This window comes from Scomber japonicus, chromosome 13, assembly GCF_027409825.1.
Source record: "Scomber japonicus isolate fScoJap1 chromosome 13, fScoJap1.pri, whole genome shotgun sequence".
NCBI lineage: Eukaryota > Metazoa > Chordata > Actinopteri > Scombriformes > Scombridae > Scomber > Scomber japonicus.
In genome coordinates, this window is record NC_070590.1 from 27,955,473 (window position 1) to 27,975,358 (window position 19,886).

The 19,886-nt window shown below is 39.6% G+C and overlaps 1 protein-coding gene across 1 annotated transcript in view; it reads left to right on the top strand.

Annotated features, from left to right (window-relative positions):
- Window positions 1-2,384: 2,384 nt before the first annotated feature.
- The window catches only part of pknox2 (pbx/knotted 1 homeobox 2), a 73,923-nt gene continuing 56,421 nt past the window's right edge, over window positions 2,385-19,886 (top strand). Inside the window, exons 1-2 of the mRNA XM_053331453.1 lie at window positions 2,385-2,435; window positions 6,986-7,066. The gene's annotated coding sequence lies outside the window, so the exon portion shown is untranslated. The remainder of the gene's footprint in view (window positions 2,436-6,985; window positions 7,067-19,886) is intronic.

Genomic DNA, 19,886 nt, shown 5'->3' on the forward strand with positions numbered 1-19,886 from the left:
CCCTTAATGCCGCCTACAGAAGCCACAGTTGGACAGGATTTTTTTGTTTTTTCAATATTTCCTCCACAATCTGCAATTTTGAAAGAAACCATCTGACATTTGGAAGTTTTCCATCAATCTACATGTCTGAATGTGCTTCAGTATTAGAGCAGATACATGTTGGTATTTGGAAAGGATGACTGGATGTTTTGCCTCCTCAGGCATGGCTGCCTTATTCAATCTCTTTCCAACTCTGAGCAATCCATCTTCCAGAAAGGAATCCAGTTTATAGATGGTTCTATCTTTTTTCACTTCACATTTGTCACATGATAATACAACAAATTCAGCAAATCGAGTGAAGAAAATGATGGATGTTTCTGTTTCCAAAAGATTGTATGGAGTCCAACTATCCTCCTCATGACTCATGCATACTCATGACTCATTTGTTTTCTTTTTTGACTCATCTCTCGTTGAGTCTTATTTTCGGGATCCATGCAAAATCTGCACCCTTTTCAGTCAGAAAGGTATCTATGGTGTATCCTCAACAGCATCAATCACAGCATTGGTTGTGATTTCTGTTTTAACCTCTGGGTCATCAGCAGCAATGTTGGAATCTAAGCTGCTAGCTGGCCACTCTTCCTCTGCTTTCCACAGAAACTTATCAATCCATCTTTTGTCTGTCAAGAAATGATGCTTCTTAAATCCCCTTAGGCTTGTCTGCAGGATTCTAGGTGGTATAAACATACCTGTACTGTTGGACAATGGTTGCTTTTCAGATGGTAGATATCCTGTTCACCATTAAGGTTTGACATATCTTGTCCTCGTTTCTGCTTCCACTCTGTAATTCTGTAATTGAGATATGCCACAGTGCCATTTCCACTTTCATCTGAAAAAAGGGGTTGTCCAAAATATATCGGCCTTGAGTGCTATCACTCTGTCCAGAGTTCAACAATTTGATCCACTGCTATTGGATAGTTAGTGGAATGTGATCACCCCATCCATAACTCTTCCTACACAGATTATGTAGCATGAGTTTAGCTGTAATTGTGAGTGATGCCAGAAATCCCAAAGCACCATAAACTGAGCTAACCACAGATAGAGTCTCACATCTAGTATGGGGCCATCTTGAACTTTTAAGTGTTTGTCTTGACAGGCCAAGGGCTCTCTCAACTGGCAGCTGGTCTCTGTCCAGATCCAACTCATGCCGATTCTTTGATCTGTGCTATTCTGGAATGGATAGAAATACTCCACCATTGTTGCTAATCCATTTCGTCAAATGGAAGACTCCCCTTTGATAAACAGCTGTCAAATTCCTGACCATTTCGACAGCCTTCTCAGACAGCAAGCTCTTAAGGCTATCCTTCTGTGCTACCTTGACAATTGAAAATTATGATCAGCCATCAAGGAAGATATGAAGCTATAATGTTCATCTTGATGCTTGACTGGATCATAATTTCCATGAACTTCATATCATCTCTTGACATCTCTTTGTCTTCTAATGTCTTTTCATTCAAATCATGGTTGTACTAATTACAGCAACGCCTCCAGATTTTCTATGGAGATCCAGTTAATAGTAGCAGCCCTCTCACACTGCTTGTCAATGCATCCTTGAAGGGGACCATTAATAACCCACTCCAATAGGAGACCCGATGCCTATCGCAGTCTATGCTCATGCGCCTAGTGCAAAGGCAACAATTCTTTTCTCCTTCAGAAAGTTAATCTTGTGTGTTTTCTCTTCCAATCATGGGCTCTGCTCCAGTGTGTGACCTCGAAAGAATACACACAAAAGCTAGCATTGTTTGCAGATGAGCTACTTCACCTTTGAACCTGGTTAGACTTTCTTGATTCTTTGAATGAAGGGGTTTCAGTAGCAGTAACAGTGGTTCCTTTACATATTGTCTTCATTTGTGATTTCATTATGTTCACATTTTTACTAATTGTACAGAGTTGTGAACACTGAATGTCCCTAGAGATTGGGCCAGACACTATTTTGAATTGATGCTCGATGAATGTGACAGTATCAATGAACCGTGTCCTGCGATTGAATCTTTTCAGTATCTTACATTTAGAGTTTCTCCATTTATCTCTTACCGGGTATGGACGTTTCAGAATCACTGTTTTCATATGCCTTCCAATGCATTGCAACACTTGCAAAAAGAGAGCATAGGCTTGAAGTGATTTAACATCCTCAGCCTTCACTACTGGCCAGCCGAGGGCTTTCTCCATATATTCCCAAAGTATTCTTGTTGCAGATCTTTAGCCATAGCATAGTCTCTGTTTGGAGCCATATGCTGACAGCTACACACTAGCTCTCTTGGCTGACCTCTTGTGTATTTATCCAAGCAATACAAACAGTCCACTCTGTTGCTTGTGTTACTCTCCACACAATGTTCAAAGGCTCTGATAAAATGTTCTGTACTGAACCCCCCTCAAAAATGGAATTTCTCTTGGTGGCAGTAAGTGAGTCAATTGTTGTATTAGCAGTGTTGTTATTTGCAGTAAATTGTAGAGAGCTGATGTTTAATCATTTCCTTGAAGAGATAGTTGAGATTTAATTACATTTGGATTTGTCAGATACACAAGGTTTTTTTTCATGCATGAGTGCTTTATTTAGGTGACAGTACTGACTGTTGTCTTGTGTTGCATTCCTATATGCATGATTTTGTCATTTTTGCATATGGGGGTTGTTGTGAGTGGTGTTATGGCTGATATTATTTACCATGTGGGCTGAGAATGGTAGTGGTAACATTGCTCCTTTTTTAAAGTACAATTTCATGCCATTTGATTGTGCATTTGAGAAAGCTTGGAGTCTGGAAGCATTTAATACTGCTAATTTAGCAGCAGAAGCTGCCATTTCTGTATCGTGCTCCAGTCTTTCCATTCTCTTTCTCAGCAACTCTGCTCTGTCCTCCAGAGTGTGCTTCCCTTTTAAGACTGCAGCACGAGCTACAAGTGCAGCTCTCTCTGCAGCTCTCTCCTTTAGATAAGGATACAATAATATAAATAAAAAACTACATTTTGGCGCCAACCTACTGTTTATTATAGTAACATAACACGCAAGCAGCATTTACAGTAAATGTTGCAGCTGCTTGGGATGGAGCAAATGTTTTAAATCAGTATTTTCTCATTGAATTCACTGGTCTATAAGATGTAAAAAAATAGTGAAAAATATCAAAAGCCCAAAGATACTCAATTCATAATGATATTAAAACTGAGCTGAAATACTGACAATACTGACGGCAAAAACATTTGTCAAAATAGTTTGCTGTCTGTTTACTAAGTTATTAATCGTTGACGCTCTGTAAGAATTCACTGTGTTGTTAGTCTCAAATTTTAATCACTTTATAAAATGTTGGGTAGTTTAATCAGCAGGGTGCTGTGCCTGTAGAGACCAGTAGCAGAGGCTCACATGCAACCTTTATTGCATTCTGTATTACATCACACTGACATTTTAATGCCTTCAGTTGTCATTTTGTTTCATCATGAATTTAATGTGTTAACACATATTAAAAAAAGTTTTTTTATGTGGCATTGCTGAGATCTGAATTGAACTGATCTGTAATAATGTTTCACATTTTACAAAATGGTCATATGTTTTGTGTAATATTTTAATCTCCAAAGTAAATTTTAACTGTAGCTGTCACACCAATATACGTAGCAGGTAAAATACAACATATTCCCCTGAAATGCGTTGGAGCAGCAGAAAAAAGAAATATTTCAAACCATACATGAGTACAGTACTTGAATAAATGGATTTTGTTATTTTCCACCACTGTCTGAATATGTGTACCTGTGTGCAGTACATATGTGGAGGCTGCAGTGTGAGCGATGGTGGACAGATTCAGGAATGCTAATGTTTCCTCTGTGGCTTTTCTGAGGAACACAGTGATTAGACCTCCAGCCCCCTGGGTGGAGCCCCTCACTGCACCGGCTCCCGCTCTGATTTACTTTGACGTCAACAGGAAGGTCAGCTGGGTCCCAGAGGGGTCATGGAGAGATGGTGAATGGTATGTGTGGCAGGCTTTGCTACAGAGATGCTCCTCTAGGATCCCAGACGGGGCCGGAGGGATGGCCAAGAGAGGAAGGGCCCTTGGAGCTTAGGGAAGGATTACTGAGAGGCTAAAATGTTTTCTTTGTGGCTGAAAGAAACCTTAGAAATGCTCTCACCCAAATCTCCCATGGTCTGAGGGGGCTGTTTGGCAGGGAAACTCAAGCTACATCCTAAAGACTTTTTCGTTTTCTCGGGCTTTGAGCTTGTCTTTACTATCATGAACATGCCCTACTTTCTTTCACAGTTCCGATCTCCATATCTTTTATTGTAAAGTAAGCCTTGTGGAAATAGACCCAGGTTTAACCAGTGGATTTCCATCCAAATAAAGTCCATTCATTCGAATTACGATTGAGGTCATTTAATGGACAATATAGGAAAGTAGATGCTGTTGAAACTGAGATACATTTCATTAGATTATTTGTTCAGTAAATGCCTGTCTTTGGTCAACACACCATGACATCAATACATTTCATATGTGCTGTAGCTCTGATATATAAGGAATTATTGTATTAGATCATCAAGCACATTCTGGCTAAAAGCATAAAACATGGTGACAAACAAAAAAAGCAATAAGAACTTGACCAGTACTAATTCTTGAATAACAATCAAATTAAGTTTCTCATGGAACCATTTATTTCATTACATCTCTGATGACGTAATCCTCCCTAATTGAGTTTTTTCTTGATTTTCAAGACAACAATTGTTTTTTCTCCACTCACCCCATGTGTAGAGAGATTGATAAAACTTTCAAAAAGAGAATAGTCTGGACTCTTCTCACTAAATCTCCACAGCTTTCATTCCAATCCCCTCGCTGCCCCCCCCCCCCACCCCCACCCCCCATCCACTCTGGGCCTCCAGTAGTACCTACCTACCACACAGTAGTCCCCACTGAGCTGTGCAGGACTGGATAAATACCATCCCTTCAGAGGCTCTGTGTTAGCAGATTGCTGGAGGTAGGCGGCCTGCTGTGAGGCCCAACCACACTCCCACTGTTCTGGAGGAGCTTTAAGCGAAAGATCAGGTGTCCAGCCCTGAATGCTTGATTGAACTTAAATCTTTTGCATGTGCGCTATAACTCCTCTCCGGCGCTATGCTCAGTGTGGCTCAGACATGGCCAACCAGTCAATTGCCCAAAGGAGGTTGAGTCACAGAGGCTTTCTGAACTCTTTGTTTTCATCTATGTCATTGAAAATTATGATCAAATGCATTTTGTTTGCAATAATTGAGTGTTACAGGAATATATATATATATATGTATATGATGGTTTATTCCTACAGGTAATGATTACATTTGACTACCAGCTATAACATCTTACATCACATTTCTAATAATTATCACTTATACCTCCAGCTACTTTCGGATTCAGCTCTGACTTCTGATCTGTAGTGTAATTTACAGATTTGGTTGCATGAGTCTCATTTCAACTTGAAAAAAAGCATGCCAGTTTCATTCTTGACCTTGGAAACAGTAGCGTAACAGAAACATTCAAAGGTCCATTTACAAGCATTTAGGAGCTTTTTTCTGAGGAAGTCTGTGAAATGTGGTTACATTTTCTTTCATCAAAAGTGGTTTATGTGGATTCCTGGTAGCTTGGTGGTCTCAGACACATACTGCCTTACCAGAGCGTCTCCAGTTTGAATCCTGCAGGCGATTTCCATTTGTATGTCATCTCCTTCATTTCTGTCTGTCCATCTGTTTGGTATCAAATAAAAGAAATTCACCAAAAAAAGGTAATTTACTACATTAAAGCAAGTCCAAACTAAATTGGGTTGTCTGGTTGTCTGAACTGTTGTTTTGCTTGGGCTACTCCATGCAGTGACAGTGGAAAGTAAAATTTTATTATGGATTGGATTGGAATGACCAACAGTATAAAAACAAGATTCAAGTTGTATACTTAAATATTTATTGACACAGTTGTGATTAGGATACAATTAAATGAAACACTAACAGAAACTTTTGTCTCAGTGACAATTAGTTATATAGTGAGCTATACTTAATAAAATATTGTTCTAAAACAGACTGTAACTTGTATAATTTATGTAATATCGATTTCTGGATCAAATTTTGAGGTTGTGTCCTGCTCTAAGGGTATTTTATTTAATCTGGTGTTTTTCAGCAACACATTCCATAAAAAGAGTCAAACCAACAATTGATTGATCCTGCTAACAGTATTTTGTGTGTATCCAAAGCCTGGCATATCTTACACATAGATAGAACTCTACTGTTGTCCAAAAATGATTAAAAACACCTCAATGAGTCACACTGTTACAATGGGTGACATCTTCCTTCATTACCATGGCTACACACTGTAGTTTATTTTTTACTCAAAGCCACATACACTGTCCTGCAGCCGGAAAACACTCACCAGAGCACCAAATGTGGATTAATACACCGCTACAAATAGTCCACAACAAATGCACTATTTCTTTATGTTTGAGTCATTTGTGTTAAAAACTACAATGACCAGCTGATTTAGGAAATTATTATAATAAATTATTTTTTTTTAATAAAGATGAAACTAGATATTTGTGAGCTGTTTCTTTAAGATGAACAACTGAAGTGAGAACCAAAAAAAGAGCCAAAAAGCTGAGAGCCACAGACAGGAGTAGGGTAGTTGGGAAATATTGAGGGACGAACTTAAGGAAAGTTAGTTTCAACAAATCCTATAAAAAGATATAAACCTAAGAAAAATGTAGAATAACATTGAATTCATTGTTGTAGTAGGCGACGCAGACTGATTCATTAACCTCTGCCAGTGTATCAGCACTGATACTGAAGCTCCAGATGGTATCACTGCACTGGTGGTTAAGGAATTATATCTGGAAGAGAAAAAAATGCCTTCATGTTGTTCCAGTAATATACTACATCCCTGCTTGTGTGAATATATATTTTGATAATGTTCTTTTCAGACTTTATTAAATCGTTATTAAATGATTAAATTGCATCTGTCCACAGGCTTTGTGTGGAGAGTTGGATACTGGGCCACGGAGCAAGCACAAATCTGAAAGCTGCGGCATTGCTGTGGGCAAGCTAACTGTAAGTTGATCATCTTCTTATACACATTATGATATAGAGAGCTAAAGTAATGACGTCACCTCCTATCTAGTCAACATTTCTTTAAATGGTCTTTCTGAAGCAATACAGCGCATCATACCGAGGGTCTACTAAAGGTTGTGTTTGTATAATGATTGCTTTTAAGTGCAAATAGAACATTCATCCTGTCTCGATAAATGGTAAATGGACTGCATTCACATAGCGCCTTTACACTATATGTCACAATTCACACACACATTCATACACTGATTGTTGAGGCTGCTCACTATGACATTCACATACACACACCGATGGCACAGTTGTCAGGAGTAATTTGGAGTGTCTTCTCAAGAACGCTTTGACATGCGATCTGGAGGATCCGAGGATCGAACTGTGGATCTTTTGATTAGTGAACAACTCACTCTACCAACTGAGCCAAAGCCAGCCTATTGTTATTGAGACAGATTCTCAAGAACAACATATCTTGCAGATCTGATTTGTTTCTTCAGAGGCCAACATCAGTCAGTGATTTCATTTAAAAGCACACAATCAAATGTCATGCTATAAACATGCCGGCATGCCAGAATACACGGTAAATGATAACCATGCTGCAATTCACTTCAGCTGGTTCCAAACAAACCATCATTTCAATCACCTAAAACATATTTTCAACATTTCTTCAGCCCCCTCAATGAGGATTTTGATTTCTGTGCTGAGCTCTTGCTGGAACTTCAATCTATACCCCTGTTTTTCTTTTTAATGATTGATGACTCAATCTCCAACAAGCACACTATTTGCATCTTCCACTAGAATGAGAATGAATGTGACCTGATGGGATTTGAGGATGTGGGTGCTATTTTCTCTAGGAGGGTGATTTGATTTGGATTCTGACAGTTGCAATTTATTCTCTAGCAACACTTTTTTTTCCTGAACTTCATATCCATGAACAATAATAGTCCAATAAGACCAGGTGATGAGAACAGGGACCTCAAACACTCAACATTCTGCATGTTGGCTTGTATGTTGTCTTTGCAAGAAAATTGTGAAACAATGGCAACCAAAAGCCATCTGACAAGATTGTACATTGTGTATACTTAAACAAAAGATGACTCCTTTCTAATGGTACCTGGAGATATAGAGTAGGGCTGTATATTGGTTTCTAACAATAGACTCAAGCAACTGTCTGGCTATGCAGTGTTGGTTTAGAGTGGATAGTGTTTCTGTATTGTATCGCCATGACAAAAAGGGCCATTAAAGTCTCCAGATGTTTTTGCACGCCCGTGACTGGAAGTAGAATTCCCACAAACTCCCCACAAAAAAACACCCAGAGAGGTTAAAGCTGCTGCTGAGTCACTTAAACAATGAGGTCACTATATAGTGTTTCACTTTTAAGTAAGATGTCTATTAGTGTAGGTTTAGATCATCTAGCTTGATAAGTGATGATTCACAGAAATAGTAAGCCAAGTAGGTTTGCAAAACAATCTATATTATTAAGCTAGTACAGTACTAATTAGTATAAAGTGTCAAATAAGTTGAGATGAAATGTTACTATTTAAGAGAATGAATTGCTGCTAATAGAAATTTCTGTGTTTTAGCTGTGATAACTTCCAGTGTGCAGAATGCCCTTTTGACTTTGAAGCTAACACAACAGCTAACAGTGCTAGCATAATATGTGATTGCACAAAAACAGATATGAGACAAAAAACTAGTTTAAAGGACTCTACCCAGTTATGTCTATACAGTCATATGGTGATTAATAGTTAGATCAGGGGTGTCAAACATACGGCCTACCAAGGGGTCCAATCTGGCCCATTGGATAATTTATAATGGATAAAGTATGAAAATTGCTATTCTTGCTTATTTCACTCGATACTCACAGTCAAGGCTTATGATCTATAACTGACTTCCAGTGTGATTTAGATTTGAAGGACAAATTTGCCTCTGTGGGCTTATAATATATATTATTTATAGGTTATTATCCAATGGTTGCACTGGTCCGGCTCACTAAAGATCTAATTGGGCTATATGTGGCTCTTGAACTAAAATAAGTTTGACACGCCTGAGTTAGATCATGTCACATTTTGTTCAACTAATAATAATAGTGATATTGTTTTCTGCTGTTGCCCATATCCACCTTCACCCAAGAGACAGTATCCACCTCCACTCCAGAGACAGTAATAATAGAAATGATGTGGAAATTGTTGTATTGGAGCATTTAATCATTATTGCATTCTTTTGGCTTAAAGCAGGGCTAGGTCTGGTCATCCTGGTAGCATCAACTTGTTTTACCAGATCTCAGGTCTGTGTGTCAGTATATCTAATACTTCAATGGGTCGCAGCACACTCACCTCCATGTGTGCTTTATAATCATTACAGGAGAAAAAAACACTATGATGCTCCCGTTCTCTTTCTATTTGGGTCGACCTCATTTTGGATGTAATTATCGTGTGGTTCGATTCAGATTGGATCTTTTTAAAGTTAATAAATAAATAAATAACTGATGGATAGTTTTTCACAATTCCATTTGGGATCCAGTCCAACATTTTGAACCCTTAAAGACTACATAGTGCTTCTGCATTCATTTGCATCTGGCAGCTGCCCAGTCTAAGAAAAGTTTGTTATTGCTGATTGGCATGACTTAGCATCAAATTCAATAACTTTTTCCCCGGCCTACCTCTGCGATTCAAACCTGCCATTGTCTATCATTCCCCTATTCCAATTCATGTTAAGTGTTTCACTGTTGAAATGATTAATCCAAAACTGAGTCAGTCTTTGTTGTAAACTGACGCTTAAAAATTTTTTTATTCTTTTGTATCGTGAAGAAGCTACACTGGACTGACATTGACCCTTGACTATACCGATAGCATTAAAATACAGAAATAAAAACAAGGATAAAATCTTGTGTTTAAATGTTGAATAATGTAGTGGTTATAGCTAAAAAAAATGAATAATAAATTACAAAAAAACCCATACAGCTTCTGTGCTCCCAAGTCCCAACTGACAGGGTGCAGGCACAAAAGATACCTCCAACTGAAATACATTATATTGAAAGTCCAGCTGAGTGTCATGAAAAGAATGGAACATTTATGTAAACGTATCTATAGATTTAATTTCACGACTATTTCACAAACTAACATGATACTGGGTTATATCAGCCTGTAAGTGTTCCCCCAGTGCTGCTCTCCCCTCTCCCCTCTCCCCTCTCCCCTCTCCCCTCTCCCAACATAAAACCTCTACCGCCATTTCCCACCAAGGATTGTTTTACACTTAATTTTGTTAGACTTAATGAGATTTCGCTAATTAAATCTCCTCCTGGTTAGACCCCCCTCCTCCTTTACCCCCCCTTACATTGTCCCCACCCCACACAGTCACTCTAACCCATGGAGTAATTGCTTGTAGAGCTATTTCAGACAAACAAACTTCTCTGACAGTGTATTGCACAATGACTGGCCTGTGTTACTCTGGATTTCCAATTCCGCGCAGATGTTCGGCTGCACTTGTGTTAGCCAATAGGATTTCAAATCTGATGTGGTCTGTGAGAGCAGGAAGTCTCTGTCAAGTACATCTTCTGTCTTTGAATCATAAGGATGAAGTGTTAAAGAGGAGCTCTGTGTAACATTGTATTCATCTTACTGGGAATATTTGTGTTTTTATTTGAATTGAAGTGAAGATTTTATGATTAAATTGGGTTAATTTAAGAAATTGGCGCCCTCTAGTGTACATTCCTTCACTTAATGGTCATATATTGCTGCACAGTAGCTGAAGCTCAAAATCAAATCCAAGTGTCGGGACTTCACTGATAAAATGCAGGCATGCTCCACATACATATCCCTAATAGTAATCCCTGCATTAGCTGTGTGGCAGCACTAAAAGGGAAGTGCTGAAGGGTGCGACCATCTCAGTTCAAGCAGCGAGACCTTGGAAGCTATTGTTGACAGCAGCCGCTTGCCCTGCTATTGTGGACGATCCTCTGGGACGCCCCTCGCTGACTATTGTGGGAGCCAGCCCTCCCGTTTCCCGTTTGAGCCCTGGACACCCAGTGCCAGCTCTGCCACTCGATTCTTCAGCCAAAAAGTCCATTATACCCCTGTAACACCCCTCCCCCTCCTTCTCCTGCCCCTGTGTCCATTGTAGCCCAATTCCCCCCATCCCCTGCTTCATTTATGCACGCACACACACACACACACACACACACACACACACACACACACACACACACAAACATCACATCCAGCCTCTGAAGCCCCTGTGCTGTGGCCCTCGGGTGGGCGAGTGGGCAGCGCGCCCGTTTCAGATGGGAGTGCTTCCTTGATGGAGGCCTGCGCTGATCGGGTTTCTGCCACCTGTCATTCAGCTTAGGAGGCAGGAAAGGGGGCAAGCATGGTTGTGGGTGGTGGGGGTGAAGGGGCGGGGTGAACAGGAGAGATGCCATGGCAATCTGGCAGGGAGCCCACAGCCTGCTGTTGTGTCAGTATTTCATAGCTTCCCAGACTTCTCAAGTGGTCCATTTTAGCTCTAGCAGTGGTGAGTTCTCCATTTATAAAAACAATAATAATGATAATAAAGCTCTGATTTATTTTTTCTAAATTCACTAAACGTTCTAGCACAGATTTCACATGCTGTTTGTTGAATAGCACATAAAGAATAGTTCAAAAGACACTGCATTCAGTGTGATTCTGCACACTCTGTGGTCTCTCAGGTCAAACCACGCATGTTTAGCAATAATTATTCCTTTAAAAGTAAGTAGATGTAGGTCACAGCTTACATTTGTAAATGTTACATAGTATGTACATACCACACATCATGTTCAAAAGGCCAAGTCTCTGGTTTTCTTAAACCACATTTTTATTGAGGCACACCAGATCTCATTACATCTTTGTCACATTTTTACAATCCAGATCGTATTTTACTACTTTATTTAATGGTTTCGTATTCACACTTGAAAGTACTTAGAGAGCAAAGACCTCTGCCAAGGCTGCAACATCTTAATAATATAGAAATATAAAAGTTTTTAAACTGCCAGTCTAGATTTGTGTAAGAAAATTACTACTTTAGAGATGGATGGCACAAATTCTAAGTGAGTATTGACCATTTCATTTTAACAGTGCTGTGGTGCTACTTGTCTGGTAAATGCCATTAAATGTTATATTACTGTAAGTTATGTTAGAATGTTAGATAGTCCATGTCCACCAGACATTTTGCTACCAGCTACAAGAAAATGGTGTCACATAAAAAAGGGGTGCTCATCCCAAATCTGGTAACAAAGTTGGTAAATAATAAACTTTATTTTGGTGAAGGCAGGGCAGGGATGGTGTTGAAAAAGGTCTTTGTAATCTAGTAGAATTTGGAATGATGGATGGATAGACACGATGGACCAAAGACTCCTGGACTCCTGCCAGTTTTCGGAGTTATCATCAAAATGTTATAAAGTTCCACCATATCTAACTAAATTCTGTCGACAAAACTTTTTGCGACATCCCACCAACTAACACACAAACAATCTGGAATAAACACATCACCTCTCCTTGGTGAGGGCAACCAAACAATATAACCTGCTGTAATTCATCCCAGGAATTCATCTCACCAACACAGCATGTTATTACAAATTAGATGCTGGTGGAAGGCTGGCAGTAAAGTGTTTAGGGCCTCATTTAGCCTTGCTCATGGAGAGAAATTCATTTGCCTTTCCTCCTGAGTTAGAGAAGCAGGTTTCATTGCTTGTGATTTTAGTCCTGCCGGGCTTATGTGCTCATTTTGTGAGATTTTAGTTAAATCAAGACGCCTGGAAGTGCATATTAATCGTAAAGAACTTTATAAGTTTGGGAATTGAGCTTGATGTGGTTGTTATTTGTAAACTTAATGTTGAAAAATGCAGCGTCTATTAAAGGTGTATCATGCTTATTTTAGCTTGAATTCTAGCTTTAAATGTCAGAAACCCTTTCTCCTTCAATCTCGCCTGAGTAAATATCAAATCATTTGTCAAATTATAAAGCCTGAAATGTGGCCTTGGGTTAGAAGCATTCTCTGAGGTAATGGAGTCATTTTAGGCTCTGTGTTTCAGCTACAGAATGGGAAATCCACCTTTAATCTGAAAGGATCGGAAGATAAACGGGCACGCACCAGCACACTCTTTTTGACCTCCCTGTTACGCGATTTTGGGGTCACGCTTATGCTCTTCATTATTAGCTTCACCGTGTGATCCCACATTTTCCCTGCATCACACTTACTACCTCTATGCTTAACCATCATCCTCCAATCCATCCATATCCATTTCTCCCTCACCCAGGCTCTTTACCCTACCAACCCTAATTGTAATTATGTTGATTTAACTTAGACACATGCGGCTCCCTCCCCGCCATCTGAATGGAAGCTTATTAGTTTGAATATTTTTTTTTATTTTTATATTTATTTATTCCCATTTCTCAGGGTCCCTGTCGGCATTTCCAATTACTCTTGTCGTGCGGCTGTAATTGCCTCCATGCTAATGGCCGCCAGACAATCGTGCTAAATGAGGTGAGGCCGAGAGGCTAGGAGCCCGACTTCATTAAGAGCTAATGGGATTTTATAAGGGGGACTGAAGACCCAGCTCATCAAAAAGAGGGAGATGGAAGGAAAACAAAACAGATGGAGGGGGAGAGCCAAATCACCACTATTCTAACTTAGCCTGCTCCTTTTCCTGGCACTCTGATGAAAAAAAAAAAAAAAAGAACAGGTTACTCTTCCTCTAGAAGACTGCTACCTAATTATAGGGAAAGACAATACTACTGAAAGACCGAACAGTGATTTACTGTGAAAAATACACATTGATGAGCGTTTTGTGCATAATTCCCGTGGCTGTCCAGTTCAACATGAAATGCAGCTATTTTTACATCTCAGCCTCTCGGTAGCTTTCTCAAAGCAACTATTTCATTTTTGGCAACGGAACAGCAATAGATATGTATAAATTATATATTTTAGAAGTGAGTGGACAGTACCCGTCCAAGTCCTCCCACATTTTTCACACTTCATTTAGACAGAGAGAGACGTAGATGAGTGCAAACATGGGTGGTGGATGGAGGGATATGAATATGTGGCGTGTACACAACAGGGTGTTATGAGATCAAGGCAATAATACATACTGCAAATCTGCATATGGGTTGAAGGCCAACCAACGCCATTAGAAGCCCACTGGGTCAAATGTAATGAAATCATCTTGAGCAGTTAAATCTGTTATATTGCCTGGTGATAAATTGTGCTTTAATTGCTATGAAAATATATGTTGTTTTTCATAATGTGCTTCCAACCAAACAGGAACATAAAGAAAGAATGTGAGACAAGATGCCTGAAGGATTATAATTAATGTATTTGGTGTAATTCTTGAATTTTGCTGCGTAGAATTTCAGTGTGTGTGTGTGTGTGTGTGTGTGTGTGTGTGTGTGTGTGTGTGTGTGTGTGTGTGTGTGTGTGTGGTTAAAATACTGTTCATTGCCACTTTCCGCAAGATGCTCAACATAGACAAAGTTCTCCACTCGGACCACCAAACCGAACCCCTCAGAGAACTAATGATCCCTTTACTGATCCGTCTGCCCTTGAAAAGCATCGAGAGGCAACCATCCATCTTGGTGAAATCGTTCTCTTCCCTCGGTCGGAATATAGTTACATTGTTGCGCTTTTGCAGTGGCGAGATCAATTGCCCTATACTTTAATTTGCCGCGCCATCTTAAAGCTGACACGGTTTGTCTGCCGCTGGTTTCAGCTCAATGGCCTTTTTGGCTCCTGTAGATGAGGGGCCTGCCAAATTCTATTACATGCTGAATAAACCAATGTGTTCACCTGTGAGCGGAAAGCATTTTGGAGTCAGTGGGGTAATGGATACTGTAAAGAGGGTGTACTACTACTACCACAACTTCAACTCAAGTTCATTCTCTGGCTGTTAAGTATCTGCTGGTTTGTTTATGGGAGTAAAGAGGGAAATCATTCGGTTACAGCTGTATGCATGTCAACTATTCCTATAACATAACTGAGAAACATTTCTTGACTTCTTGCACCATTGGCAAAGACTACATGAAGCTGATGTTTGCGTGACCTACATACGACACGCTAGAAGTTCAACACGAATCTTCTGCAAACCAAATATCTATCTGAATATCACATCTCACAGGCGGAATTCTCCTTTAATTTAACTAGTCCTCAGTTGGTACTAAAGTTTAGGGTTCTGCAGGGCTATATCTCCACAGTGAGGCCATGTGGGAGGTAATTATCTCTTTTGGGTACAACATGCAAATAGCAATCACAGATTTCGGTGTCGAGGGAAATTCAGTGATACAAACAAGTAGGAAGCATCTTACGGCCTGTCTGGACACTCAGTGGAAATTAGGCCAATTATCCAGGCTGGATCTGTTGTGGACAGCAAGTAGAGGTGAAACTATGTTCATTGGATGGAAAGGTGATGCAGTCTAACATGTTCAAACTACTGTAAAGACAATGGGGCCTCTACTATGGTTGTTTGAATGTTGCACCATTAAAATGTCATTGAATGACCTTGTCATAAAAATGCATATACACTCACTGATGTTATATAAGTTGACCCCGTACTGTACTAACAGATGATTATATGATATAAATCAATTAGGTACAAACTTAAAATACAGTGCAAAGCAAGAATTCTGCTTTTAGTTAGCACATTTGTAGCCTAATAAAAAGTATTTAGAGTAAACTTTCCTTCTTGACCTTAAAAGCCATAGCTTGACAAACAAGAGAGATTGGTATTGATTCAAAAGTAAATATTTTGACATCATCTGTATCCCAGTTGCTAGGGTTAGCACTTAAAACCCAGCTGACCCATTAACCTTCATAGTGCTGCTCATTAGGCTCAACTGAGCCAGCACAGATTTGAACCCTTACATACTGTTCCGGGTCAAATATGACCACTTTTTACATTTGGGAACTGTAAAAGTAAGTGCAAAAAACAGCATTCAAACATGTTGTCTTCTATAAAATGTTCTCCTTGACCATAAAATAGTGATTGTGAATGTCTTTCTTTAATTATAAATAAATAGAATTCACTTTTTGACAGCTTCAATAAATATGAATGAAACATTTATTAATGAGTGATGGGGAATGTATAAATGTGAATCATTATAGACACTATTTATGAGTCAGAAAAACAGTATGTGAGGGTTCAAATAATGCATAAAATAGGTTAAAATATGTGTAAGAATACTACTAAAAACAGTGAGACTTAAACTAATGTATGTCTGACATTACTTCATCAAAATACCACTTCACAATGTAGTATGGATGATAAAATACAGGAATTGTTAAATGCCATTCAACTGAGTAACAGAATTACAAGTACATGATAACTTTAAGTTTTGAGGCCAGTTCGGAAGCTGAAATCAGACTGAAACATACAGTCAACTCAGTCATGTCTCTATTATACTCTGCCAGAATCTGTCTGTTCTTTTCCACAGACTTTTCCTGAAGAATCTAGTAAGTAAGGCAGATGTGTCTAATCATTTGGGCTGCAGGGTGTTTTTGTCCCTTAAAATGCCGTCAAGGCTGCGCTGATGGTGGGATGATGGTTGTGGTTTAAGGCTTGGGCCTGGTAGGAACAGCTGTCCTACAGCTGCCATCTCTCCTGCTTTTGGGGGGTTGGTGTGGAGGTGGGGTTTGAAAAACAGTCCCAAACCTCCTGGGTCAGAGCCCTGGTATGGCGGTCTCCCTGGCAACTAGAGCTGAGACTGTGGTGTGTGTCTGTCTGTGTATGTGTGTACAGTATCTCTGTGTGTGTGTGTGTGTGTGTGTGTGTGTGTGTGTGTGTGTGTGTGTGTGTGTGTGTGTGTGTGTGTGTGTGAGCAGGGGAGAACAGTCTGGCCAGTGAGAGGCAGAATACTAGGGGTTAAGGGTAAAGAGTCGATCCTCACTTTATCTGTATCTCTTTCAATTCAGCCACTATTGGCATCGACTGTTTCCCCAAGATAATACAGGACATGGCCAAACAGTGCACAAAGTCTCTTTTTTTCCTCCCCAAAGCCAACAAACAACCACATTCAAACCACATTGAGATGATTAATATTCTGTCTCTCTCTCTATTTTCTCTAACTACTCTGTAAGCTCAGCACTAGGGAATGTGAAGCTCCCCGATCAGGGCAAGACGTTGAGAAAGGGGGGAAAAAAGAGAGGAAAGGGAGGGGGGTCGGGGGGAGATCAGTGAAAAGAGGAGAACGTGAGTTTAGGAAAAAAGAAGAGAGAGTGAGAGAATGAGAAAGAAGATGGGGGGATGGAGAAGAGAGGAGAGGAGAAGAAGAGAGGAGAGGGTGGGCTCTGGAGATGGAAAAGAAGGGAGGACAGGGGATGAATAGGGGAGGGAAAGTGGATATGTGGAGATACTTGGCTTTGGCCCCATCAAAATAGCGGTTGTCATGCTAACTCAACCCTCCTCACTCTGTCTCACACACACACACACACACACACACACACACACACACACACACACACGCAAATAGACTCTCTTTCACCTTCAGACCTCAAACCTCTTCGACAGCGCTAATCAAATGCAGTACTTATTAAAAAGCTGTCTGTACTAATGTTAAAAACAAAGTGTTAAAAAAGCAGAGGAGGAGCAAAATGACTTCTTCTACTTCTTATAATGTCATGTTTTGCAATAACTTAAAAATACATGGACTCAAATGCACCAACAATTCATTTCAAAGTTAGAATTCTCACAGTTTGTTTAGTTTAAAAAAAAACAAAAAAACTTTGATTCATATCCAAACTGCTTTCCCAACCCGGTGCGTGTCGATACAGTGGTTTCTCAATCCTGGCAGTTACTGTATACAATGTCTTCTCACACTTAAACTTCAAATGAGAGCGCCCACCAACCTTCTGTGCGAACAAGTGCAAGTTTTTGTGTTGCGCTCAGCGAGGAATGTACTGTACAGTCCATTACAATAAGCTCACAAGACAAAAGCACAGTAACAGGTGTTAGCTGTGACACATGAGCAGTTACTGTGTGTTGGCTGATTAAGGTGTGAGAAGGGAGAGAGTGTGTGTGTGTGTGAGTGGGAATGTGAGCTTTTTAAAAAAAATTGACATCAGCATATAGTTTGGTGAAAACTTAATTTAAATGTACTCTGTGTGTGTGTGTGTGTGTGTGTGTGTGTGTGTGTGTGTGTGTGTGTGTGTGTGTGTGTGTGTGTGTGTGTGTGTGTGTGTGTGTGTGTGAGTGTGTGGTTTTAAAGACAGTAAGTTACACAACTATTTGGAAAGCAACACATTTTTAGATCTAAATGGACTCTACGCTCATATTTAGATGCAAATTTATGCAGCAGCTATGAGAAACTTATTTGAAACATTCATTAACACCACCTGAACCTTATTGTGACTAATGGTGTTGTATAATCTGCTGTGGTGTAATGTTTTAGGGTAATTCTCATAGCGCTGTGATATTTGTAATCCTCCTGTTTTTATACAATTATAGTTGTAATTTGTCACGAGAGACAAAGAGTCATTTTTATTGACAAAGATACTGAATATGAATATATATTTCTTTTTACCACATTTAAATGATTTGCAGATACTGGTAGAAAACAAAATAAAGCACCTAAACAGAATAAACAAATCAACACCATTATATTAGATGGCTGAGCTCTGGTGCAATGTGAAAATTCAGTTTAATATTTCTATAAACTATGAAAGTGTTGATATAAACATAATAAAAACAATAAAAAAAGAAATCAGAATAATGATAAAAATGACCACAATAACATCAATAATAAAAAATACATGGTCATAGAGCACATGGTTAGAGCAGACTTGTTTGTTAGGCACAGTTAAAAAGCTAGGGAGTACAAGTATGTTTTTAGGTGATTCTTGAAAGTCTCAATAGTCAGGGAGAGTTGGATGGGGGGAGGATGAGAATTCCACAGTTTTGGGGGCAGCAAAAGAAGAGAGAGAAGAGAAGACCCCTGTCCCTACAACATTTAGTCCTGGATCTGTGGGCAGACACAAGTCTCTGGTCACATGCTCTCGCTTCTCTGACAGTGTGATATGGTGACTTATAAAAAAACATCCGTATTTTAAAAATCTATTCTTTCAGCTAACAGACAGCCGGTGTAGAGAGGCAAGAATGGGAAGAATGTGCTCCCTCTTTTTAAATCTTGAATACTTTGTATAACATCAGCTGTTAGTTGATCATTTAATGCTGGCAGACCAAATCTTGTATATTCTTCTAATTTGTGGCTCTGGATCTTCTCTAAAATCCATGTTCATTTCAGGAACATGCTCCTAACATATTTTATGCATGATGCTTTGAAGCTTCTTTTTGCTGCAATTTGCAAACAGGAATCATGTTAAAAAAAGAGAAAGTAAATGGCCTACATGATTTCACACCCACATGATGTTGAAACATTAGCCTCCATCGTGTCTTTACAGCTGTAGATGGCTCCCTGCCTTCTCCCTGGCCTTTTTAGATGCACACGGGTAGAAAAGATGAAATAAAGGACAGGCAGCCAAATCTTTAAACGTGATGCATTCTTAGTCACAAGTGGGCCAGTTTTTTTGGCCACACGATGACAGGAAAACACCAAACACAGAAGGGCTGGACGTTGTTTCCATAGAAACAGACCTCATGTGAAAAGGTCACTGTCAGAGGTTTTTCTCAGAAAAAAGGCAAAAGGATTATAGGAGAGAGTGGTGGTGGTGGTGGTGGTGGTGGTGGTGGTGGCGGCGGGGGGGTTAGACAAGAACAAAAAAAAAAGCAGTTTTAGTATCCATTTTTATACATCCTTCTTTCCCCCCAACGAATATTCTAACAATGATAAAAATGTAGGATTTAAATAGT